At 42.6% G+C, this 26,635-nt stretch overlaps 1 long non-coding RNA gene across 1 annotated transcript in view; it reads left to right on the forward strand.

The window, feature by feature from the left end:
* The first annotated feature begins 14,005 nt into the window (after positions 1-14,005).
* LOC110141081 (uncharacterized) overlaps positions 14,006-26,635 on the forward strand; it is a 216,161-nt gene continuing 203,531 nt past the window's right edge. Inside the window, exon 1 of the long non-coding RNA XR_011489978.1 lies at positions 14,006-14,395. This is a non-coding gene — a long non-coding RNA (uncharacterized lncRNA). The remainder of the gene's footprint in view (positions 14,396-26,635) is intronic.

Genomic DNA, 26,635 nt, shown 5'->3' on the forward strand with positions numbered 1-26,635 from the left:
TATAACTTTTCAAATATATATTATGCATACTATTTATGTATGTGTGTATATGAAAGTTTTTCTACTAGGCTTGATAAAGGGTTGAGAAAGAGCAACAACTAAAGGAGATGGAGAAATTGGAAAACATAAACTATGAAATGAGATTAGCGTTTTAGATGGGGGACCAGGAAAGGCTACCTGAGAAGGTGGCCTCTGGGTAAAGGTCTGAAGGAAGAGAGGGAACGAATCAAATGAGATTATAAGAGGTAGGGATGCTTTGAGTAGAGGAAACCGACAGGGCAAAGGCCTCAGCTAGGGGAAGGCATGGACTCTTTGAGGGTCACAATGGAGGTGAGAGGGACAAGAATGAGAAGATGGAGTGGGGGCTAGGAGGAAGTGAGGTTAGAGAGGCAAGGAGGAGGCAAATAATTTGGAGCTTTGTGGGTCACAGTAAGGACTTTGGCTTTTACTCCAAGCTGATGGATAGCCATCAGAGGGATCTGGACAGAGCAGAAAGGCGTTCTCAGATCCTAACAGCATCACTCCAGCTGCTATTTAAGAAATGACTGCAAGGAGTCGAGGAGGATGATTAGGAGACTATTTTGACCGTCCACGCAAGAGTTGATATTGACTGGAACTGCATGCAGTAGAGGTAGGGGAGGTGGTGAGACGTGGTCAAATCTTAGATTTACTATGACCGTGAGACACAGAAAGTCATGGCATTTTGGCAGGAGGTGCAAGAGAAGGAAGAGTCAAGAACAGCTTCCAAGTTTTAAAACCTGAGTAAGTTGTCATAAACAGAGAAAGGAGAGGAATGGGTTTGGGGAAAAAACAACAGGAGCTCAGTTTGAACTCAGTTATGTTAAACTGTAATATCCAAGAGGTGATATTAAATAGGTAGTTTTGGGTATGTTGGGAGAGATCCAAGATCCAGGCTGAAGAAATAATATTGAGAGTCATCATTACCAGATAAGAGAGTCATCCTAATTATATAAATAGCATTTAAGGTCATGAATCTTGAAGAGGTTATGTAATATAGATCACAGATAACATTTTTTTTCAATAAGTATAAATAGAAGACATTCTAGAAATGAGCAACGGGGAGATAGCTCTAAGAAGTTATACATTAAGTAGCAAGAGGGACGAGGACAAATCAGGGAAACAAGTAAATAGGGGCAGCCAGAAATGAAGAAGAAAACAAAGATAATGTGCTGTCCTGAAAGCTAAGAACATGTGTTTCAAGGAGAGTTTTCACTTATATCAAAAGCGGCTGATGGGTAAACGAAGATGAGGACTTGAAAAATGGCCTTTGGATATAGCAACGTGGAGGTCATTGGTAGCTTTCTGTTCCAGTGGAGTGATGGGGACAAAAATTTGATTGGAGTGTGTTTAAGAAAGAAAGATGCTCAACATCATTAGTCACCAGGAAAATGCATCAAAGCTGCCATGAGCTACCGCTTTTCATCCACTAGGATGGCTGTAATAAACATGACAGATAATAACATGAATTGGCATGGAAAGGATTTGGAGACATTGAAAGCTTCATACATTGCTGGTGGGAATGTGAAATGGTGCCACTACTTGGGAAAATAGTCTGGCAGTTCCTCAAAAAATTAAACATACTTAACATATGACCCAATAAATAATTCCATTCCTAGTATATACTCAAGAGAAATAAAAAATACATCAACACAAAAATGTATGCATGAATGTTCATAGCAGCTTTATTCATAATAACCAAAAAAGCAGAAATGACCCAAATGCCCATCAACTAATGAATGAGTACATAAAACAGAATACTATTTGGCAATTAAAAGGAATGCATCACTGATACATGATATAACATGGATGAACCTTGAAAACGTTAGGCTAAATGAAAGAATCCGGTCACAAAAGACCACATATTAATTTCCATGTATATAGGAAGTCCAGAATAGTCAAATCTGTAGAGACAAAAAGACTAACGGTTGCCTGGGTCTAGCGGGTAGGAGATAGGGATGGATAGGGAATGACCTGCTAATTGATAAGAGAAGAGGTTTCTTTGGGACTGATAAAACTGTTGTAAAATTAGACTGTGCTGAAAAATGAAACTCTGAACACTAAAACCATTGAATTGTATATTGTAAATGAGTGAATTGTAGGGTATGTGAATTGCTGCTGCTGCTAAGTCGCTTCAGTCGTGTCTGACTCTGTGTGACCCCATAGACGGCAGCCCACCAGGCTCCCCCGTCCCTGGGATTCTCCAGGCAAGAACACTGGAGTGGGTTGCCATTTCCTCCTCCAGGTATGTGAATTATATCCCAGTAAAATTATCTCAAAAAGTCATACTGTGAGGAAAGGAGAAAAATAAGTTGGAGGGGGAAACTGGATTAAGGAAGGAATTTTTTTTTTAATCAGAGGAATTTATCAGCATGTTTTATGATATTGCAGTTGATCTAATGGAAAGAAAAAGGTTGATGACACAGGAAAGAGATTTGGTGGAGCAAGAGAAAATAAAAGAGTGCATTGGTGAAGCGAGTATGGGGAGCTTATACAAAATAATAACATAAAGTGGAGTATATTCACTCTGGTTCTGGTAGGTAGGTAGATATAGAGTTGGAGAAATTTAAAATTCTATTCTAATTGCTTCATTTGAAAAATTATAGTAGAAAGCAAGATTGACTAGCTGAGAGTGAAGGTAGGGAAGGAGGTGCTGGAAATCAGAGAAAAAAAAATCTGAAATAGTTGTCCTGGAGAGCAAAAAAAAAGAATGAATTAGGGAAGAGAAGAATGACTTCTGAGGAGAGTTAAGGACTGACCCATGTGAGGTTGAGTGAGCCTGAATGTAAGATGAGACTAATTGGCTTGCTTGTATATTTTCTCTCCAGCTATTTTCAGTTGCATGGGTTCAGGCATGGAGTAAGTTAAGAGTTGAATTTAGCCAGGGTTTTGATTTTGCCAGATTAGATTGGGTTTCCAGAAAACAGACTCTGAGGTGGAGATTTGTGTGCCGGAAGTTTATGGAAGAGTGCTCTCAGAGACAACATTTGTGAAGAAGAGAGGGAAGGTGGAGCTGACCAGAGGAAGGAGAGGTTGACTGGCCAACACATGCGTAACAGTCTCAGGCAATTCCGTGAGGAGTTATGGGGCTGGAATGCCTTCAGAGTTGTCCCAAACTGAGGTAAGGGGGGTGGTTTGCGTCCCTTTGTAGATACTTAGATATGGGATTTCCCTGGGGAAGAGGCACTGTCTTGGGCAAGAAGACTTCCTTCAGGTGAAGGGAATTCTGCAAGAGGGACTGGGCTGTGACAGGAAAGTCGTCAGTATTCCTAGGAGCTGAGGTAACAGTGCCTCAGTCCTCTGGGGAGGGGTCACATGCAAGACCACACAGTCCACTACAGTTCATCCTGTGCTTTGCTTGCTGGCGTACGAAGTTTACCCCTTCTAGGAAGAACTCCTCTGAGTTTTTGATTGGTCTCCTTTTCCCAGGCAGACTTCCAAGAAGAAGGTTAGTGGGACTAATCCCACCTCTGTAACTGGCTTGGGGGCTGTGCCTGATATGCATCATCTCTGTATTCTGTACCCATTCTAGATTCTCTCTTTCTTTGGCTGGTCACTCTGCATATCTAGGTGGCTCACTTAGTTTTTATACACGTGGTGTCTGAGCCCAGGGTGACCAACCCATTCTCAGGATTTGGCTGTTGCATTTGTCCATTCACCATCAAAATTGGGTCCAGAGGTACCAAGAGATGCCACAGTGGATTACCTAGTTGCCAAACACAGTTTTCACTCCTGCCTTATGGAAGAGCCATCCTTCTTCTAATGGTCAGGGTTAAGTTCTTCTACCAGGTTGATGACACCTTTCTTCAACAGTTAGTACTGTGTACAGGGCGCTCAAAGTGACCAAGTGGCAGACATAGTTTAAAGTTTGGCTTAGTCTGTATAGAATCCACCTGCAATGCAGGAGACCCTGGAGACCCAGGTTCAACCCCTGGGGTGGGAAGATCCCCTGGAGAAGGGAATGGCTATTTACTCCAGTATTCTTGCCTGGAGAATCCCATGGACAGAGGAGCCTGGAGGGATACCGTCTGTAGGGTTGCAAAGAGTCGCACGTGACTGAAGAGCTAAGCACACATGCATGCAACATGTTTCTTTGTTGATTTCCATTTTGCGGATGAGGAACTTTAAACCTGTGGGGCACTGATGTGACAACAGGATGCTTATGTTCCCAAGTGGATTGCTGGGATGCTAGGAAGCAGGTCACCTGGTTCCCAGACCCATGCATTCTACATCCTAAGGACATGGGATCATAAAGCCGTCATTGCGTTAAGGTGTGTGCTGTATCTTAGAGGATAGACCCTCATCCTTCCAGAGTATCATCTCCAAGCTAGTGCCAGTTCTGCACTTCTGAAAGGTCTTTCTATTGCCTGATCAGTTTTATAGGTGGAGTGGTGCAGTATATAATGGGATCTTAAGTTCAGGTGCTTTCTGCCACATCTGCCTTAAATACAGTTTCTTGGTACAGTCAATGTTATGTGGCATTTCATGCTAGTGGAACAAACATTCCAAATACTATTGGTTAGTAGTGCTGGTCAAGGTCTTTTGGGCAGGAAAGGCAAATCCACATTGGGTTTGGATTTCCTGTGAAAACGAATTGCTGTTCCTTTTAGCATGGAAGAGATTCAGTGCAATAAACTTAACACCAGTGTCTTATTGGTCTCCTCTAGTGATAGGACCACATCAGCGGCTGCCTATTATATTAGTCTCCATTGCTAGCAAGTTGAGCATTTGGCAGCATCAGTAGGGAGCATCGGTAGCTAGATTGGCATAGCTGACTGGTGTTTCATGCTGTCGGGTTTCACGAATAGCCTCTAACTCTATTACCATAGCTACTCTACTCAGAAGCCTGTTATGCTGGCCCTGGGGGGACTACTAACAGTGGCTGGGAGAATTATTCGGTCCATTTAATTGTTTAGTGCTTATCCCATGGCGGGTGCCCTCTTGTGGGCATAGCCAGCAATAAAGCCTTCCTTACTTTGTGATCCTTCCCTACTTCCATTTGGGGCTTCCCAGGTGGCACAGTGGTAAAGAATCCGCCTGCCAATGCAGGAGATGCAAGAGATGGGTGTTCAATCCCTGGATCAGGAATATTCCCCTGGGGTAGGAAATGGCAACCCACTCCAGTATTCTTGCCTGGGAAATTCCGTGGACAGAGCAGCCTGGTGGGCTACAGTTAATGGGGTTGCAAAGAGTCGGACACGATTGATCAGCACAGTGGAGCATGCTTCCATTCATACCTCACTTCCCCTGGCCTCCTGTCCACAATCTTCCAAACTTCCTAGGTCTGATCAGCAAGCCGCGTTCATTATCACTGCCCACGGGTCATGTGTATTCTTATCTCAGGCCACTTCTTTCTCCATACAAAGTAAATGAACAACTTTTCCCTCTGAAGTCTACACATTGGGAGAACTTTCTCTTACCTCTGTCTTTGGTGTCACCTTTGAATGAGGCTATACTGCATCGGTGGGTCACCTTTGAGTGAAGCTACAATACATCAGTGGCCCTCATTTATCTTGTAACTGAACTGATGCAGCCATGAGCCAAACTTCAACTTTTTCATCCCCTGCCAGAGTGACCCTGCACCCCATGTAGTCATAGGTATGAGCTTAGAGACAGGCATTGGTGCAATTATGGGGATAACACAGGGGGTGGGGCTCTCTACTTATTCAACTTGTACTTGCCTGCAGTCCTGCTCATGCCTGATCCCGATAGACCACTTCCATCTTACAGCGAATTGCCATTGGGTCCTCTGGACCTTACAAAACATAGATCTCTCCAGATGGCTAGCAGGATCTAGCCCATAATGGTAGTTCTAGCCACATGGCCTCTTAATGTTCAATGGTCAAGTTCTTTATCTCAACCAGGGTCCAGTAGCAATGCAAGCAACATTGTGTCATATAAATTAAAGTTACCTGTTAGAGAAAGCATAGCCTTGCTCTAGATGCCTAAGGGTTTGTGTTGTGATTCTTTTATCCAAGTTTGGTGTAAAGTCCCTATGATAGATAATCTATGACTCTGCTGGGTCATATGGCCCAAGTGGTTGGCTTCCTGCAGTGTGGTCTTGATTCCTGCCTTGCTTGGAGCTGAACAACTTTTATATTGCTCAGTAATTGGTTCAGAGAAGCATCCCAAGAGTGGAATATGCTGCCTCTAGAGTGTGGAGAGGTTTACCAACCATTTTTTCCTTCCTCGTAGTGGAAGGTACATGATACAATAATATGAGCTTTAATATAGACAGTGTGTTTCAGCCCAAATTCTTTGTAAGAATCATGGTCCTCTCATTCTTTGAAAGTTGGATTTCTAACTGTCATACATGTCTTCATAATGTACTTGCTAGTTCTTATCCACTCAGTTGGACTAACGAGATGTCATCAATATAGTGGAATAATGTGATGTTCTGTGAAGAGTCCAAAGTGTTCAGGTCCTTTTACACAGTATTAAGGGGAAGGCAAACTTGTGTCTGTGTTTTTTTGTCCATTGCACATGGATGCAGACTCTTTCTGAGCCTACTTTTGATAAAGAAGGAAAAGACACATTTGCCAAGTAAGTGGGTATCCAAATACCACGTGCTTAAGGCTGTGTGACCAGCAAAGATCCCACATCTGGAAAAGTAGCTGCAACCAGGGTTACTGTTTGGTCAGATTTGCTGCATATCATCATCATACATCACAATCCGTCTGGTTTTTGTAGCAGTCAGAGTGGTGCATGAAATGTGATATGATGGGGACCATCACCCTTGCATTCTTCAGGTCTTTAGGGTAAGTTATCTCTAACATTGCCTCCTAGTATAAAATACTATTTTGATTTATTATCTTAGCCAGAGAATAAGATTTAGAGGATTCCGCTTGGATTTCTCAGTTGATAAATCATATTCCACAGTCCAAGGAACCATATGTGTATCCTGTCAATTATCAAGTATGTCCATTCTGATTGCACATTCAGGTATCAGAGAAATGACCACTGGGTGGATCTTTGAATAAGTGGACCCATTGTAATTTGGACCTGGGACAAGACTGTATGTATTACCTGGTCCTCAAACCCCCCACTCACATAGAGTGGCCATGAAGATAGCAGATGTCAGTGTCCTCAAAATGCCTCATTACTCCCATCTTCTTAATAAATGACTTTCTTTCACTTTGGTTTTTCTGGAAGGATTGGGAAAATTATTTTCACATATACTTGCTGACAGCAAGGAGATCAACTCAGTCATTCCTAAAAGAAATCAACCCTGAATATTCACTGGAAGGACTGATGCTGAAGTTCCAATGACCACCTGAAGAGCAGACTCATTGGAAAAGACCCTGATGCTGGGAAAGATTGAAGACAGGAGGAGAAGGGGATGACAGAGGACTAGATGGTTGGATGGCATCACTGACTCAATGGACATGACTTTGAGCAAGTTCCAGGAGATGGTGAAGGACAGGAAAGCCTGGCATGCTACAGTCCATGGGGTTGCAAAGAGTCGGACATAACTGAGCGACTGAAAAACAACAGATACTTGCTTTATTCCATACATTTTCTTCATGAGAAATCAGCCTGTATTTCAAGCAATGGGTTCTGGATTTGTCCAAAAGATTTTTACTCTTGATTGGAGTGACTACCTTCAGTTTCCTAGGATCCACACTTGATTTCTTTGGGTTCTATGAATTAAGCAACTTCCTTGCTGGCTGCACATCATCTTTCCCTTAGGATTAGTAAGAACCGGTCTTTTATTAACCATCTCCATGCAGTCCTTCAAGAGGTGGAACATATTCTTTTGTAAAACCAAGACCTAAAATAGGCATAAATGTCCTTATAAAGGCATAAATGCCAGCTTTTAACAAGGAAGAGTGGGCCACTGCTGCAGATCTAGGAGGTCCATGGGTATCTGGAGATTCTAGATTTTCAAGTTCATCACCACACATGTCCCTGTCCCCAGACTCAGGGTTCCATTCCTTCCTAATTGTGGAGTAGCAGCTCCCCAGGGACTGAGAATTCAACCTCCTCTGGAATTCTGCTACAGCTATCATTAAGTTGCCCTGGTCCTCAGCTTTCTTTTTCTCCAGCTGCAAAAGAGTTCTCTTTAAATACATCTGAAGAGGCCTACTGACTTTCACACTTAACCTTTAATTGATGATTAATCACCCACAGCCTTTCACTGTCATTCCTCGCGTCAGTAACCCCCAACAACAGCTATTCAACTTCATGGTCTGTGTCTTTCATGTTCCTGAGATATCCTTCCTAGTGCATTTCATTACACCAGCAACTTATCCAGTTTACCGCTGGTGGAAGTTACAACAGTTGTACCGTGGGAGCATGCCGGGAGCTACTCATACCTCTCATCCCAGTGATGGGGTCTTCACTGCCAGCTAGCTGGTGGGTGATCTGGCTGCAAAATTTATTTGAGTCTGTTTCCAAGAACTCATGGGACCAATTGTCTTGGGTCAGAATTTCTTAAAAAATTTTTTTAAATGTTATATTAGAATATAGTCGATTAACAATGTTGTGTTAGGTCCAGGTGTACAGCCAAGTGATACAGTTACACACAAACATGTACTCTTCTTCAAATTCTTTTCCCATTTAGGTTATTGCAGAATACTGAGAGGAGTTGCCTGTGCTATACAGTAGGTCCTTGCTGGTTATTTTAAATATAGCAATGTGTATACGTCAATCCCACACTCCCAATCTATCCCTCCCCCCACCCTTCCTTCACTAACCATAAATTCATTCTCTAAGTCTCTGAGTCTGTTTCTATTTTGTAAGTCACTTCATTTGTATCACTTTTTTAAGATTCTGCATGTAAGCAATATCATGATATTTGTCTTTCTCTGTCTGACTTAGTATCATAATCTCCAATCTATTCATTTGCTGCATAGGGCATTATTTCATTCTTTTTTTATAGCTGTGTAATAATATTCCATTGGGTGTTTATGTGTGTGTGTGTATAATATATATGTTTTATGTGTGTGTGCTAGTCACTCAGTTGTGTCCAACTCTTTGCGACCCCATGGACTGTAGCCTGCCAGGCTCCTCTGTCCATGGGATTCTCCAGGCAAGAATACTGGAGTGGGGTTGCCACTTCCTTCTCCAGGGGATCTTCCTGAGCCGGGGATTGAAGCCATGTCTTTTATGTCTCTTGTGTTACAGGTGGATTCTTTACTGACTGAGCCACCAGGACAGCCATGTGTGTATGTATGTGTATGTACATAAATACACACAGCATCTTCTTTATTCATTCCTTTGTCAATGGACATTTAGGTTGCTTCCATGTCTTGAGTATTGTAAACGGTGCTGCAATAAACACTGGGGTACATGTATCTTTCTGAACCATGTTTTTCTCCACATATATGCCCAGGACTGGGATTGCCAGGTCATATGGTAGCTCTAGGTTTAGTTTCTTGAAACACACTTGGAGGTAGATATGTGCATGTAGGAAGCTTTGGGGGATGCTCTTGGGAGAAATACCTGTAAAGGAGTGAGGGTAGCAGGATGGGGCAGAGGGAGGTAGAAGTGTGGTGCTATTGCCAGAGAACTGGCAGTATTGTTCCAAATGCGGCCAAGGGGGCCTGGCTTTCATACCTGCTCAGAGACCGATCAGGATGTGGGCTGTCTCAGGGATGGGGTCTAGCCTTGGAGAAGTGGCTCCCATTGGCTGAGGACAGTGCTCAGAGAGAGACTCATCTGTGAGCCCTCAGCAGCAAATCCCCCCACACCCCCAGGCTTGGGTGCTGTACTGGAGGCCTTCAGAACTGACTCTCCCAGGCTGCCACGGCATCCCCTCTGCTCTGAGAGTATGGTGACTTGAGAGAGGATCAGGAGAACTGAGGGTGTGCACAGAGGGAGAACTCTTGATGGTTGCCCATGCCTTGGTCAAGAGAAAAGTCGGGGTGAGGATGGTGAGAAAGTGGCAGGACCAACAAAGTGTAGGTTCCTGAGGGGCTGAAGTGTTGTTGGAGTTAGAGCAAGTGGTAGAAATTAATCTGAAAAGATAATTAAGGGTTAGCATATGAAAAGCCCTATGCATCTCGCTAAGGCATTTGACTTGTCTCATAGAAAATAGGTAAGTGATGGAGATTTAAAAACAACAATTGTCTTAATCATATGTGTTTTAGAAAGATTAAACTTGTAGTGGCTCACATACCATACAGTCTAGAACAAGGCCAACCGATTAAGATGCTTTTGCAATAATCCAGGCTTGGTTCTGGCTTCAAATGCTAGGTATTTGTGTCAGAAGCTGCCAGTTGCCTATCCAGCATTTATCCTTCTTCATTCCTTAGGAAAGGCTGCAATATTGTCAAAGAAGGGGCCACTGATATAAGAGAAAGACACTGGATAAAGCTTTTGAGAAATCTATATTGAGATAGGTAAATCAGCTGAAGATAGGTAAATCAGCTGATGGCAAGTGTAGAAAGCAGGCTGATGTTCCCCAAAGATGTCCAGGTCCTAACCCCTGGGCCTTTGAATATATTACCTTACATGGAAAAGAAGGATTAAAGTTGTAGATAAAAAAATAAATAAAGTTGCAGATAGAGTGTTGCTTATCAGCTCCATCCTAGATTATCCAGGTGCACCCAATGTAACTTCATCGATCCCAAAAAGTGAGAGAGAGGGAAGAGTTCAGAGTAATGCAACATAAGAAGGACTCAACCCCAGTAGAGGAAGGGGCCCAAAACCAAGGAATACAGTGGCCTCCAGAAGATGGAAAAGACATGGAAATAGGTTCCCTCCTATAGGCTAGAAGGAAATGCTGCCCTTCTGACACTTTAATGATACCCAAAAGAGACCAGGTCAGATTTTTAGCTTATAAAACTTAAGGTAATGTGTTTATATTTTTCAAGTCACTAAATTTGAGGTAGTTTGTTACAGTAGTCAGTTTTACTTTTTACTTCACCCCTGCTTCTTTCTAAATTCTGGAAAGCAGATGTGATGGTTGGTGTTCCAGCAGCCATGTTGGACTGTAAAGCAAACCGAAGCAGGAGCAGTGTGCATTGAGGATGGTAGACCAAAAAATTACAAAGTGGCCAAGTTTTGGACTGTCAACCTCCAAATTTCATTTAAATGAGAGAAAAACAAACCTGTGGGTACTTAAGAAACTGTAATCAGGTTCCTACTAATAGTTACACATAGTTTCTGAATAAAATAATAGTGTAGGCTGGATATCCTTATAACCCTTAAACTCAACATACTCAATCCAGTAAATATTTGAGCTAACCATAAATTAGACATGATTTTCTTTCTCCAGATTTCCTGATTTCTGCTGAAGATACCACCCTTCTCTTTTAATTAGATTGGCAAATAATTAGTTTTCCAAATATGCCTCCCATTTCCCTGGTTTTGTGGCTTCAAGCCCTGACACACACCCATCCACCCACCCACCCACCATGGTTTTCATAACTTATTCTTTCTCGTCATTTCCCTTTGATTCCTTCCCTTTGCTTACGTTCATATTTATTAGTTTACATGGTTATTTATTTATACTTCCACCAGAATTGTCCATCTCAGCCACTACCCAATTTCTAGGGCCCAGATGAGTGTCAGAGTAGGGGCTCAGTAAATGTTCTTTCAATTAAATGGACGAGTGTGCTGTCATTGTAAAAACTATCATAGCTTTGCATAGAATCATCTTAAAGTTCGAGCTGAAAAATGCGTGACTGTTTCCATCAACAGCACCCTTAAATTCAAGATGAGTGCTCATTCTCATGGGAGAAGACAAATAAACAAACCTACTGTACCATGATGGCAGGGAGGCCTGGCTGTCTAAGGTCAGAGCACCAACCTTGATCGAGGGTCCCTCATCTCCGTGTTGTGGGGCCTCTCTGATCACTAGTCCATCTCTTTGGGTCAAATGAACAAGTGTCCTTCCTATTTTACTGTTTGGCAGGCGATGAGATTATTTCATCTTTTTTATAAAAAACAATTGACTTTTAGCTCCGCTGAGGCTTTGTTGCTGCACTGGTTTTCTCTAGTTAAGCAGAGCAGGGCTACTCTTTAGTTGCGGTGTGTGGGCTCCTGGTTGCGCTGGCTTCTCCGTTGCAGAGCGCAGGCTCTGGGGTATGCAGGCTTCAGGGGTCTTGGCACATTGTGGCTCGTAGGCTCTGGAGCGCAGGCTCAACATGGCAGCCGTGCTGGAAACTTAGTTTTCTCTGTACCAGGACGAATAAACACACTTGGAACAGGAGGCTAAACCTTATTTTTCCCCTTGGGCAAAGCCTCAACAGTTGTGGCTCACAGGCTGAGTTGCTCCACAGCATGTGGAGTCTTCCTGGATGAGGGATCAAACCCATGTCTCCTGCATTGGCAGGCAGATTCTTTACCACTGAGCCACCAGGGAAGCCCTATTACATATTTTGAAATTCCGTTTCTTCTGGGCTTCATCTAACTGCTGGGAGCTTTGCTGTTTGGTTGCTAAGTCATGTCTGACTGTTTGCAACCCCATGGACTGTAGCCCGCCAGGCTCCTCTGTCCATGTGATTTCCCAGGCACGAACACTGGAGTGGGTTCCCATTGCCTTTTCCAGGGGGATCTTCCCGACGCAGCGATCGAACCCATGTCTCCTGCCTTACAGGCAGATTCTTTACCGCCAAGCCAGCAGGGGAGTCCATGCTGGAAACTTAGTTTGCTCTGTAACAGGGGACAAATAAACACACTTGGAACAGGGGGCTAAATCTTATTTTTCCCTTAGGCAAAGCCTAAAACAAATAAAACACCCCCGTCACCTCTCATAGTGAGTCTGTACTCACTCCAGACTTCATAATTACAGGAAGGAAAATGTGTCTGAGGAAATTTTATTCATTCAACAGCAGGCAAGGAGATAGTTTATGTTGCAAGGCTCTTATGTAAGGAAATACGTCTTAGCAGTTCAGTGGCTGCTAAAAATGTTACAGGTATGAGGAAGCAATGGGTTTACTCATAAGGTATACAGAAGCCCCTTGTGTTAATCCATGAAATCAATGCTAGTTAGGCAGGCTTTGTATTAGAGTCTGGGTGCATCATATTTCCCTGCACACTTAGGAAATTTCTATTGCTTTTCATCCTCTGTGATGTCATTTCTTTTCAGACACAAATTGGTGTGTATGTGTGTGTGTCTAGGCAAATAAGTACTTTAATTCCAAATGAGTATTTAATCATATTTAAATTTGTAATTTGATAAAGCCCAGAAACCCATGAATGGTACCCTGAAAATGTCAGAAGAAAAACAAAAGATATTTTATTATTATGATTATTTTAAATATAAAATACCCTTTCATTACTATGCTGTCTATATTAAGTTCTCTGTCTTCAACCCTTTTTATTTGCAGGGTAAGAATCCTGCCTTCTTGGACTGTCAGAGAAATAGTCCATTTTTACATTTTTTCAGAATCTCAGGCCTCCCATCATTAAACATGACAAAGGGATTTAGAGAAAGGGAAAGCATTGTTTGAAAATTAAAACCTTTTTTTTTCTTAAAGTATGACCTGGGCAGCAGGACAGATTAAATATGAATTTTGAACATATTTTAACACTGTCTACTGGTGTATACCATTTTAGAAAGACATAATGTATAAGTTATCAGAAAGAATACATTTAGGGTAGAAATTAAAAAAAGAAAAATTCCTGAAAGTCCAAGCTTTGTCACGGTGTGTTCTGATATACAGATGACCTTTATTCTAATCTGGGTTTGGAAGCTTCATCTGGAAAGGCCTTTACACTGGCGTTTAAGACGTGGTGTTCTTTAGAAAAAAAGCAATTTCTCTTTTCTCCAGGGGAACTGCACTTTAGGACAGGCACAAAGCTGGGAACACAACCAAGGGCAGAAAAAAAATTCACCTTCATGTTCTATTTGTCAAACTGACCTGCAGGTCATAACCTGAAAGTTTATGGATCGGTGAGGCCTTGTCTCCACATAAGCGTGTTTTCTGGACTTTGGCTGGAGCTAAATTCCTGACTTCTGAAAGCGGAGTGGGTGTGGACTTCCAGCAGGAATAGCCAGTGGGAAGGAAGTAATATTCATTAAGTGCGTCTCATGCAAGCCGTGCAGGGCTAAGCATGCTCAGTGTAAATTCTCCTGTAGCCTGTCAAGCTATGTTTGAACCCGGTCCAGAATCCTGGATTTACTTTTTTTTTTTCCACGAGGAAGAATGCTCGATTAGACTGCATTTTGCCCTGCTTTTCTCTCTCTTTCTTCCCTTTCTTTCTTTCTCTTTCTTTTCTCTCTCTGTTTTCTTCCTCCTGCCAGAAGATTGGAAACAATATCTTTTTCCGATCAGTTCAGTAATACAATGTCCTTCAGTGTTCACACGAGCATTTCAGTGGAGAAGAAAAGAAACTTTGCTACCTGGGAACAGAAGACTACTTAGGTCTGCTAATAAAGTCCTTAGGACTTCTGGAGCCAGAAGTTAAACTTTTCTCAACTGTTAAGGTAATCTACAGCAAATTTAATTGCCTTTTCAACTAAGTGGGTGTACATCAAAAAAAATTTCTTTTCCACACAAAAAGTATGTTTTTCATATGTTGGAGCGATTTTCCAAACACAGGGAAGATATGTCTTTTGGTTCATTTGCATTTGAAAGAACCTCTTTTTTGTATTAGAGGTTCTCTCTCTCTACCGCAAATTATGTGTTTTTCAAACAAATATTGTGGTAAGCTGATGTAGCCATAATGGTCTGAATGTGGATGTGTTCTGTGTTATATTAATTCTTGGCGTGGGTTGGTTTGGTGAAAGTTATTGCTTTTGTTGCTGCCAAAGATGAAAGAGAGTTTGTTTTCCGTTGCTGTTGTTTTTGGAACTTTTGGTGGGCTTTGAGGCTGCACTGGGAGCCCCTTACAGAGAGGAGAGCCACCTCTTTCTGTGTTTAATGTGCATTTTTTGTAATGTTCAACTCTTAACGCTGAGAAAAGGGGAAAGGAGTACAGATTTTATTTTAGAATTAGTGTAGGAGTGGAACTTTTTTTTTAAAATATAGTTTTGGAGGGAAAGAGTATTTAGAAAGGCAGAAACAGGTTTGTAATGAAGGAATTAAAATCAAGACCTTCTCGGTGAAAATAAGTAAATGCAAAAAATTGCCTGCTATATACTCACTGATTTTGGTTAATAATTTTACTTTTTAATTAAAAAAAGGGCAGATCAGACTTTAATATCAATGGATGACACAGAAAACTCAGATTAGAGAGCTGTTGGGATCTCAGAAATAGCAAGTTGGCAAAGGCAGCCCCTTTAAAACATCCGAGGACTGAGGTTATGAAACCACATGGCTTCATGTAGGAACAGTGCATCCTGGGCTAAAGCAGTTTAATTTTATTCAAGAATTTTAAGAGTAAAAAGGGGATTTATTTCTTTTCAAAAAAAGAACAGCCAGACAGGGATTATTGATCAGTCAGGGATTAAATATTTGCTGGAATACAAAGCATCACATATTATCAATGTGTAAATCAGACTAGCCAGCTATTCAGGGGATGTAAATGAAAAGAGCACAGTTTCATAGGAAATCAAATGCATTAGCACCTCTGCCCTTCATTCTCCATCTTTATGTCCCAGAAAGGGATGATAGAGGTGGGGCAGCATGTGAAATAAGACTTTAGTTGGTGGGCTGACCTTGTTCTTTTAACTTCTGTCCATCTGTTCTCACTGGGCAGCTGAAGCAGTGAGCAAACTCAGAGGGAAGGGACCTCAGGGAGACGAGGACGAAGAAGCCAGACCCGACCAGGGCCGTGATCTGCTTGCTCCCTGTCCTGCGATTTCGACATAAGTAGAGGAGCTAAGTGGATGCATCTCAATCCACTTTCTTCTGCTCTCAGGGTTTTGATTTAGTACCATTGCTGCCACTCTGCACCTGCCTCTGTTTTTCATAAGTAAAAGCCTCTCCACTGCATAGATGGTGGTTTATTTGATATAGATCGATCCCCAAGGAGATGGCCAAAGTAATTCAGGCTTGATTTGGTTTTTCCTTTCTCTCCTAACATGTGGTGTAGATCTTGATGGGTTTAATTGAAACAACAAATCCTTTCTGGGATGAGAGAGCACAGTTTTCCATGAAAGTGTATGTGTGTCTGTGTGTGTATATGTGTATGTGTACGCGTGCACACCACTTGCACTGTGGGCTCTGGGACAGTGCTGCCTGGGAGGCTTTGCATGGCTGATGGCATTTGTCTGGACTCAAGGACCCTCTCTTGTCTTGCCTCTGTCTGTATTAAGAGAGAGGAAACACATTCTGGAGCATTCTATACCTCCTTTTTCCTGACTCCCCTGCATCCCTCTGCAACTTTGTTCCCCTTTTCATGGCCTATGTTCTAAAGAATAGTATGGAAACCTATTGAGGCACAAAGGAAAATGAAAGGGTATGCATAGAGGCAGAGAGCAAACAAAGACAGGCCTCTTCATGTTCACATCTGGATAAAATTTAGACTGTGACAAGGGAAAGTGAGTGGGAGAAAAAAAGAAAAAGTCTGACATCACGTTGAAAAAAATGCATATAATTGACTTTCTAGAGGTTTTCTTGTCTCAAGTGCTATGAGTGTTTCTGAATCTTGCCCACACCCTACCTTCTGGACTTGGGGAGGGCAAGCATCATAAGCCTAGTGGCTCATCCAGAGCAGTGGCCGTGTTAGAGCCAGCAGCCAGAGCCCTCAAGCTCTGGTTCAAGGCTCTACTTATGCAGTAATCAAGAGCAGTCTGGGCTGAGTTTCTGTATCTTAGGCTCAGTTTCCCCATTCACTTTGACATTTTAGATGATGGTAGTTATTTTGTGCAATATTTTCTCTAACTGAATCCCTTACCAGAATGGTTTCTTAAATTGGAGAAGTGCTTGCAAACCTTTCAGGGATCTTTTGCCTCTTTCCTTTTATCTTACCTTCAACACTACTCATTACAACAGATCAGGCCAGTGTTGACATTTTCCTTTGACAAATGATAAACATCAAAAGATTGAATGACTTACCACCTGAGGTCAGGAAGAGGATGGGAGTTCAGGTTGCCCAACTCAGGGTCTGAAGTTCTAGACCATCCTGAGTATAGATGGGACCCTCTGGACTTCCTGAGGTGTAGGGATAACACAATAGGAGGAGTTCCGTGATTCATGAACGTAAGATGAGTGGCAGTGGCAGGAACTTTATTGTTAGTCCCATGGCGAAGGAGGAAATTCAGGCTGGAAAAGCTATGTACCGTCACCCACAGTCACACTCAGGGCATTGGGGAGCTGGCTTTGAATCCTGACTGTGGGACCTCTAGGTGTGTGCCATATGGAGTAATGACAAAGCACATGGCCCTTTGAATTATCCATTTTATTTATTTTTGTCTGTGCTGGGTTTTTTGCTGTGTGGGGCTTTCTCTAGTTGCGGTGCACGGGCTTCTTGTTGCGCTGGCAGGTTGTGGAGCACAGACTCTAGGGCTCAGTAGCCTAGTATCACATGGTCTTAATGTGCACGGCCTTTCCTGAGTTTCTTTGTGTGTCTGTTTCCTTTGTGTAGATTGGGGGTATCTAGCACAGGGTTGGCCAAGAGGATTCTATGAGATGATGCTTCACACAGAGTAAACCTTCAGTGCTTTGAACGGTGCATGCTCTCATTGTTGTGTGTGTTCTGTGTTACCCAAGCTAAGTGTCAGCTCTTCTGATTGGGATTCCCAGTCCCTGGTGGCTCAGAAGGTAAAAAATCTGCCTGCAGTGCAGGAGACCTGGGTTTGATCCCTGGCTTGGATAGATCCCCAGGAGAAGGAAATGGCAATCCACTCCAGTATTCTCACTTGGAGAATTCCTCGGGTAGAGGAGTCTTGTGGGCTACAGTCCATGGGGTTGCAAAGAGTCAGTTAGGACTGAACAACTAACATTTTCACTTTCAATCAGCTCTTAGCTCAGCTCCTAGATCCTCAGGATGGTTGTGATGGTGAGTTCGCATCATCAGGCAAGTTAGGCATATTGAAAACTCAAACTGTGCTGAATGGCCCAAGGAGATACCTGAGACAAGAGCAGGGGTCTCCTTGGTCTCTGTTCAGGGACAGGCTGGAGGGAGGTCATTGTCCAGGAGGACCAGTGCTGTTGGGTCACATCTAGTTATCTCTGAGGGCCTTCAAGTGCAGGCTCCTAGCATGGGAGGAATCTTCTATGAAGGGAAGAATGGATAGTTTGAGTTATTCCCAGACCATGGGTCTGGTAGTTATAGAAAAATGAGGGAAGGCACACATACAGGCAAGCCACAGAATTGTCATGAGTTTGTTTTTCTTGGTCCTTCTGAACAGCATCAACTCGGCTGTTTACACTGATGGCTTATCTGGACCCTGAAGCTCCTGGGATTACCCTTGGCAATGTGTTATCAAGATCCCCCTAGAGAACTCAAAGGCTTGTTTCTGACCAGGCCAATGCTTTCTCATTGAGTATTCTCTGGATAGAGAAATGTAAATCCAGCATCATGGCACAGGTGCGTGCTCATTTGTGTCCGACTTTTTGCAACTCCATGGGCTGTAGCCCACCAGAACCAGGCAAGAATATTGGAGTGGATTGCCATTTCCTCCTCCAGGGGTTCTTTCTGACCCAGGGATTGAACTCACATCCCCTGCATCACCTGCATTGCAGGCAGATTCTTTACCGCTGATCTGGGAAGCCCCAAGTCCACCATCACAGGGCTGCTAAATGCAGTGGAGGGCAGGGCTATCTCCCTCAGAACATGTTCAGTCTATCTGAACAGATGGTGCATGTGAAGGGAAGCACAGACTAACAAAACAGGTGTGGAGAAGCAGAAGCATGAAGCAGGCTGCGGGAGCAGAGGAGGATGAGTAGAGGTGTAATCCTCTGAAGTTCTTTAGTTGTATTCTCCTTCAGATGCCTCGCCATGGCCTTCAGCCACTTGTCCTTACTGGAAAGGGAAGGTCACTCCCAGGGGATGGGGTAGGTGGGTCTCAATTTCTTGAGCAGCTGTTATGTACCCAACACTAGATTTTATTTTACCAACAGTCTTCAAAGTTCACAATATCCACGGGAAGCTTAAAGAGGAGGAAATCTGCCCTGAGGGGAGAAGTATATGGTTGGTCCTCTGTATCTGCATGTTTGGCATCCTCAGTTTCAACCAACCAGGGATTGTCTGCCAGGGTCAACTATACTACCCTATTGTACATAAGGCTTAAACATGTGTGGATTTTTAAAAAAATAATATTTATTTAGTTAGTTATGTGGCTGTGCTGGGTCTTAGTTGCAGCTTGCAGGACACTTTAGTTGCGGCATGTGAACTCTTAGTTGCTACATGCAGGGTCTTAGTTCTCCTATCAGGGATTAAACCCATGCCCCCTGCATTGGGAGTGCAGAGTCTTAGCCACTGGACCAACAGGGAAGTCTCCATGTGTGGATTTTGGTACCCGTGGGAAGGTGGGGATTCCTGGAACCGATACCCTGTGGATACCCAGGTTCAGCTGCACGTGGCAAAAAGGGTTCATGTAATTGAACAACTGGGCATACCTTGTCTTGTGTAATCAGAAAGCGTCCACAACGCATTTTAGGTGGAAAAAAGATGACTGTGGTCCAGTAGACTTGGCTATTGAGTAGTACTTCTCCAAGCTTCTTAGATGGAGGATGCCTGTTTCTTGTCTAATTCTGGATCCATCAATATGAGTTGTCCAGAGTTGGGCAAGTCTGGTTCCAGGAAGAGATAGTGCTTCATGCTGTGTGCACTGTCTGCTTTTGGGGAGCTGTTGAACAGCAGATAGAAATTATCCCCCACCCCCTGCCTATAGTTAGATCCTTAAAATTTTGCAGCTTCAGAAATGAAGACCTCAGTCATTATTAGGTAGTAGCATGTAGTTTATTTTATTTTATTTTATTTATCATGTAGTTTAACAGGATGGAAGTGACATGACTGGGATTTGGGTCCTGACCCTGAAATCTTCCAGCTGTGTGACTTGGAGTCAATTATTTCACTTCATAGCTCCTCAGTTTTCACATCTGAAAAGTGGGTTGTAAGCAGGAATTCCTTCAGGTGGGAAGATCAAAGGTTAAAGTGATTTAGAAAAATGTAGGCTGCTATGCAAGCATCTGTTTTACACCTATCCCCTGGCTGTTATCTCAGAGTTCTAGTGTTTCACTTTTTTGCTTCTAGAAAGCCTTTCTGCCTCACTTACTTAAATGGTAGGTGGCATGACTAACAGAGCTAGACAAACTGCTTTGAATAAGAGGACTAAAAACTTTTTTAAAACAACAATGAAATAGAGTTGACATACAATGTTGCATTAATTTCAGGTGTACAAAATAGTGATTTGACATTTATATACATTGTGATATGATCACTATGCTAAGTCTAGTTACCATTTGTTACCATTTAAAGTTATTATATAATTGATTATATTCCCTATCCTGTATATTACTTTCTCATGAATTATTTGTTTTGTGACTGGAATTTTGTGCCTTTTATTCCCCTTCACTTATTTCACCCATACCCCAACCCCTCTCTGGAAATCACCAGTTCTCTGTATCTGTGAGTCTCTTTATGTTTTGTTTGCTCATTTATTTTTTGTTTTTTAGATTACTCATGTAAGTGAAATCACCTGGTATTTGCTTTGACTTACTTCACTTCGTATAATACCCTCTAGGTCCATCCTTGTTGCAAGTGGCAAAATCTCATTCTTTTTTATGGCTGAGTTGTATTCCGTGTGTGTGTCTCACAGTTTCTTTGTCCAGTCATCTATTGATGGACGTTTCCTTTCCTTCCCCTGAAGTCTTTTTAATTGCCCAAATTAACACTACATTTCCTAAATTAGTGGAAGACAGGACTTTGAAAAGACAGGAAGACTATATAGAAAATGTAGCCAGAGCAACATTTGTTTGAGCATAAGAAGTTCCTGTATGCAAACTAGAAATTAACAGCAAGTCAGCATACCAGACAAATTGTTGACACATGCATATTTCCCCCAAACTCTCTGAGAAGATGGAAGAACCACTACATCCATTAGGATGGCTACTTTAACAAAAATGACAAGTGTTGGCAAGGATGTGGAGAAATTGGAACCATGTGCACTTTTGGTAGAAATGTAAAATGGTACAGCTGCTATGGAAAACAGTATGGCAGTTTCTCAAAAAGTTAAACATAGGATTACCATTGTTGTTGTTGAATCACTAAGTCATAATTGACTCTTTTGCGATCCCATGGACGGTAGCCTGCCAGGCTCTTCTGTCTGTGGGATTTTCCAGGAAAGAATACTGGAGTGGGTTGCCATTTCCTTTTCCAGGGGATCTTCCCAACCCAGGGATTGAACCCACGTCTCCTGCATTGGCAGGCAAGTTCTTTGTCATTGAGCCACTAGGGGAGCTCTAGAATTACCATATGATACAGCAACTCCATTTCTGAGTGTATAACCAAAATAAGTAAAAGCAGGATCTCAAAGAGATATTTGTATAGCCATGTTCACAGCAGTTTTATTCAGAGGAGCCAAATGGTGGAAGCAACCCCAGTGACCATCAGCAGATGAGTGGATAAACAAAAAACAGTATATACACACAATAGAATATTATTCAATCTAAAAAAGAGGTGGAAATTCTGACACATGCTACTGCATGGATGAACCTTGAAGACATTATACTAAGTGAAACAAATCAGACAGAGAAAGACAAGTATAGGCCTACCTCAGTGATACTGGATATTCGGTTCCAGACCACTGCAGTAAAGTGATGATAGCAATAGAGCAAGTTGCAAATGTTTTTGGTTTCCTAGAGCATATGAAAGTTATATTTATACTATAGCTTATTAACTGCGAGATAGTATTATGTCTAAAAACAGTGTGCATATCTTAATTAAAAATATTTCTAAAAAATGCTAAGCTGCATCTGATTGTCCAGTGAGTCGTAATCTTTTTGCTGGTGGAAACTGCGATGGCTGCTAAGTTATCAGGGTGTAGTTCTGAAGATTGGGGTGGCTGCGGCAATTTATTAAAATTAAGACAACAGTGAAGTATGTCACACAGACTGACTCTTCCTTTCATCAGTACTGCATGTAGTATGCAGTGCTGTTTGATAATATTTTACCCACAGTAGAACTCCTTTCAAAATTGGAGTCAGTTCTCTCAAACCCTGCAGCTCTTTTAGCATCTAAATTTATATAATGTTTTAAATCCTTTATTGTCATTTTTTTTTCATTTATTTTTATTAGTTGGAGGCTCTTTATTGTCATTTCAACAGTCTTCACTGCATCTGTACCAGGAGTAGATATCATCTTAAGCATCTATTTTTATTTTTTTGCTCATCCACAGGAAGCAGCTCATCATCCCTGAAAATGTTGTTATCAGATTACAGCAATTCGTTCACATCTTCAGGCTCCACATCTGATTCTAGTTCGCCTGCCCTTTCTACCACATCTTCAATTACTTCCTCCACTGAAGTCTAGATCCCCTCAAAGTCATCCAGGAGGGTTGGAATCAACTTCTAAACTCCTGTTAGTATTGATATTTTGACCTCTTCCCATAAATTACAGATGCTCTTTATGGCATTTTTTCCATTCCAAAAGGTGTTCAATTTACTTTGTCCAGATCCATCAGAGGAATTACTATCTATGGCAGCTATAGCTTTATGAAATGTATTTCTTATATAACAAGACTTGAAAGTCAAAATGACTCCTTGATCCATGGGCTGCAGAATGGATTTTGTATGAACAGGCATGAAAACACCACCAATCTCATTGTACATCTCGCTCAGAGCTCTGGGGGTGATCAGGTGTGTAGTCAATGAGCAGTAATATTTCAAAAGGAATATTCTTCCTGAGCAGTAGTTCTCAAAGGTGGGCTTAAAATTTTCAGTAAATGACAATACAGACACGTTCTCTCATCCAGTCTTCTTTGTTCCATTTGAAGAGCACAGGCAGAGTAGAATTGACATCATTCTTAGGGTCCTGAGATTTTCAGAACAGTAAATGAGCACTGGCTTCAACTTAAGTTCACCAGCTGCATTTGTCCCTAACAAGAGAATCAGCCTGTCCTTTGAAGCTTTAACGCCAGGCATTGACTTCTCCTCTGTAGCTATGAAAGTCCTAGATGACATCTTCTTCCAAGAGAAGGCTGTTTTGTCTGCATTGACAATCTGTTGTGTATTGTAGCCGTCTTTATTAATTGTCTTAGCTAGATCTTCTGGATCACTTGCTCCAGTTTCTGTATCAGCATTTGTTGCTTCATCTTGTAAAATACTTTGAGATTATGAACTTAACCTTATTGCCTTAAACCTCATGAATCACACTTTGCTAGCTTCAAATTTTTCTTCTGCAGCATCTTCACTTCTCTCAGCCTTCATAAAATTGAAGAGAATTAAGGCCTTTCTCTGGATGAGGCTTTGGCTTAAAGGAATGTTGTGACTGGTTTGATATTCTGTCCAAACCACTAAAACTTTCTTTAAACCAGCCATAAGGCTGTTTCACTTTCTTATCATTTGCTGTTCACTTTAGTAGCTCTTTTAATTTCCTTCAAGAATGTTTACTTTGCATTTGCAACGTGGCTAACTTGGGCACAAGGAGCTTAGCTTTTTTTCTTCCTTTTTAATAATTTTATTTATTTATTTTTGGCTGTGCTGGGTCTTCATTGCTGTGTGGTTGTGGCGAGCAGGGGCTGCTCTCTAGTTGCAGTGCATGAGTTTCTCATTGCAGTGGCTTCCCCGGTGGGAGCACAGGCTCTAGGGCACTTGGACTTCAGTAGTTGTGGCCCATGGGCTCAGTAATTATAGCTCCCAGGCTCAGGAGCACGGGCGCAGTAGTTGTGGTGCAGAGGCTTAGCTGCTCCGCAGCATGTGGGATCTCCCTGGATCAGGGGCAAACCCATGTCCCCTGCGTTGGCAGGCTGATTCTTTATCACTGAGCCACCAGGGAAGCTCAGGCGCTTGGCTTTCGACATGTTTTCCTCACTAAACTTAATCAGTTCCAGTTTTTGATTTAAAGTGAGACATGCAACTCTTCCGTGAACACTTACGGCCCACTCTAGCATTATCAACTGGCCTAATTTCAGTATTGTTGTGTCTCAGGAAATAGGCGCTTTCTTAGTGGCTCAGACAGTAAAAAATCTGCCTGTAGTGCAGGAGACCCAGGCTTGATCCCTGGGTTGGAAAGATCCCCTGGAGAAGGGAATGACAACCCACTCCAGTATTCTTGCCTGGAGAATTCCATGGACAGGGGAGCCTGGCAGGCTACAGTCCAAGGGGTCACAAATAGTTGGACACGACCGAGCAACTCACACAAACACACACAACAAGACAGTGTGAGATTGGGGACCAGCTGGTTGGTGAAGCAGTCAGAAGGGATAGGAGGTTTATTGGTTAAATTTGCCTCTTATTTAGGTGCCCTTGGTGGCACCTCCGAACAGTTATAGTAGTAACATCAGAGATCTCTGATCACAGATCATTGTAACAAATATTGAATATGGTCATAAAGAAAAAGTGAAATACTGTGAGAGTCACCAGAATGTGACAGAGGCATTAAGTGAATAAATGCTGTTGGAAAAATGGTGCCAACAGACTTACTCAAGGCACGGTTGTTACAAACCCTCAATTTATAAATAACACGATGTATCTGTGGGACCCAGTAAACTGAAGCACAATAAAACTAAGAAAACGGGGTATGCCTCTGTTATATGATTCCACTTACCAGAGGTCCCTGCCAAAGTCAAATGCATAGAGACAAAGTAGAATGGTGGTTGCCAGGGGCTTGGATAGGGGAAAACGGCCAGTTTTTCTTTAATGGGTACAAGAGCTTCAGTTGGGGAAGATGGAAATTTTTGGAGATGGATCGTGGTGATGGTTGCACAATAATGTCAATGTGCTTAGTGTTACTAAACTGTATATTAAAAAACAGTAAAGATGGTAGCATTTGTATTATGTATGGTGGTGGTAGTTTAGTCACTAAGTCATGTCCAACTCTTTGCGACACCATGAACTGTAGCCTGCCAGGCTCCTCTGTCCATGGGATTCTCCAGGCAAGAATACCAGAGTGAGTTGCCATTTTCTTCTCTAGGGAATCTTCCCGACCAAGGGATTGAACCTGGGTCTCCTGCATTGTAGGCCGATTCTTTACCAACTGAGCTGCAAGGGAAGCTATTTTAGTGCAATTACAAAATTGAGAATATAAAAAATTCAGTCTCTTAGATAATGGTGAGGGCTGAGACACTGAAAGTGTTTCAGTACTGAAATTCAGCTGCATATGAGGAAGAAGGTTAGGCTCAAACTGAGAAGAAAAAGAGAATAATATCATTCAATAAATGCAGTTTGTGGAAGTAAAAAAAAAAATAAGGGAACAGATACAGGAGAAGAATAGGCTCTTGGAATAGAGCAATGGAAATTTTAGAATTTCTCTCCATGAGGTACTTAGGCATAGGGTTTTGTTTTGACACTGTGTTCACGTAGCAAACATGTCACTTTAACATATGCTATTTATTTGGGGTGGCATTTAGTAGCTGATACGTGGAGATACCAAAAGCCCTTCTGAGCCTCCTATTTTTGGTGGACCCTGAACTTTCTCTCGGATTAAATTTTCTTCAGCCCTCACCTTTGTGAGTGATCTGTGGTGAAAAGACTTGCAGAACTCAAGAGCAGTGGAAAAGCTACTCAATAGTCAGGCTGAGGGAGGGGGGGAAATAACTAGCATCCATTCTATGCCTATTTATGTGTATTATCCAGTTAATCCTCTTAGTTGCCTCTAAGGTAGATCTCATGTTGGCATCTTATAAAAGTGACTTTCTTAGATCCTTTTGCTGCCAAGTGGTGAGGCTAGGACTGGAACCCAGGTCTGAGAGAGCCTAAAGCTTATTGCATCACCCTTCAGGTTTTAGGAATTATTTCCTTAGTTAACAATCTAGGTGATCCCTCCCAGGCTTTGCTGTCAGCGGCCAGAGAGACATCTTCCTGGAATAGATACAGATCTCACACACTCTGCTTAGGGCCGTCCAGGGGGCCCCCAGCATTAGCATTCACGATCTGAACATCGTTTCTAATTTTCACAAATACTGGCAGAGCCACCTTTAGCATCCCCGAGGCAAAAAGCTGCAGAGGCACAGGTGTCTGGGATGCGTCTTTTCCGCGCTGCTGTCTTGGGTTCAGGTGTTGGGATGAATGAACGCACAGAGCACCGGCCCCTCCCTGGTGGGCTGCTCTCAGGCTCCTTTGTTTGGTTTATGTATAGCCGTCAATGCATCATTCCTTCTGCTTCAGCTGTTTGAGAATCCCATCTTCTCTATTGATTTCCCACAGAACGTTCACTGCTCTCCAAGGTGTGACCTGTACCTCTAGCTAATTTATTTCTGTCATGGCTGTAGGATTTAGGAATGAGGGGGGAGGGGAGCGAGGGCTTGAGGGGAAAGAGGGAGGGTGGCGAGAGAGCTGTGCGCCCAAGATGTGGGAAATAAATTCAGCCCTGGAACCCCCGACAGGCAGGCCGGCAGCTCCGGAAGGCAGGCACGGCAACAAGGAGACTTTGCTTGAAAATCTGCTCAGTAAGATGGAGGCTGCAGCCACGGGGTTTCAGGAGGCTGGGAATGATAGCAGGGCCCCATGGGGATGGAAAAGCAAGGAAAGAATGTGTTTGGAAATAATCTCTTGCCTGTTCAGGAGCCAGTCACCCTATTGAGCAGGATGTGGTAGGTTTTTTTTTTTTTTTTCTCTTTTAATGAAATGATGGAAAACTCTTCTAGGGGCGGGGTGGGGGGCGACTGGTGAAGTCCTGT

The sequence above is a fragment of the Odocoileus virginianus genome, chromosome 10 (assembly GCF_023699985.2).
Source record: "Odocoileus virginianus isolate 20LAN1187 ecotype Illinois chromosome 10, Ovbor_1.2, whole genome shotgun sequence".
NCBI lineage: Eukaryota > Metazoa > Chordata > Mammalia > Artiodactyla > Cervidae > Odocoileus > Odocoileus virginianus.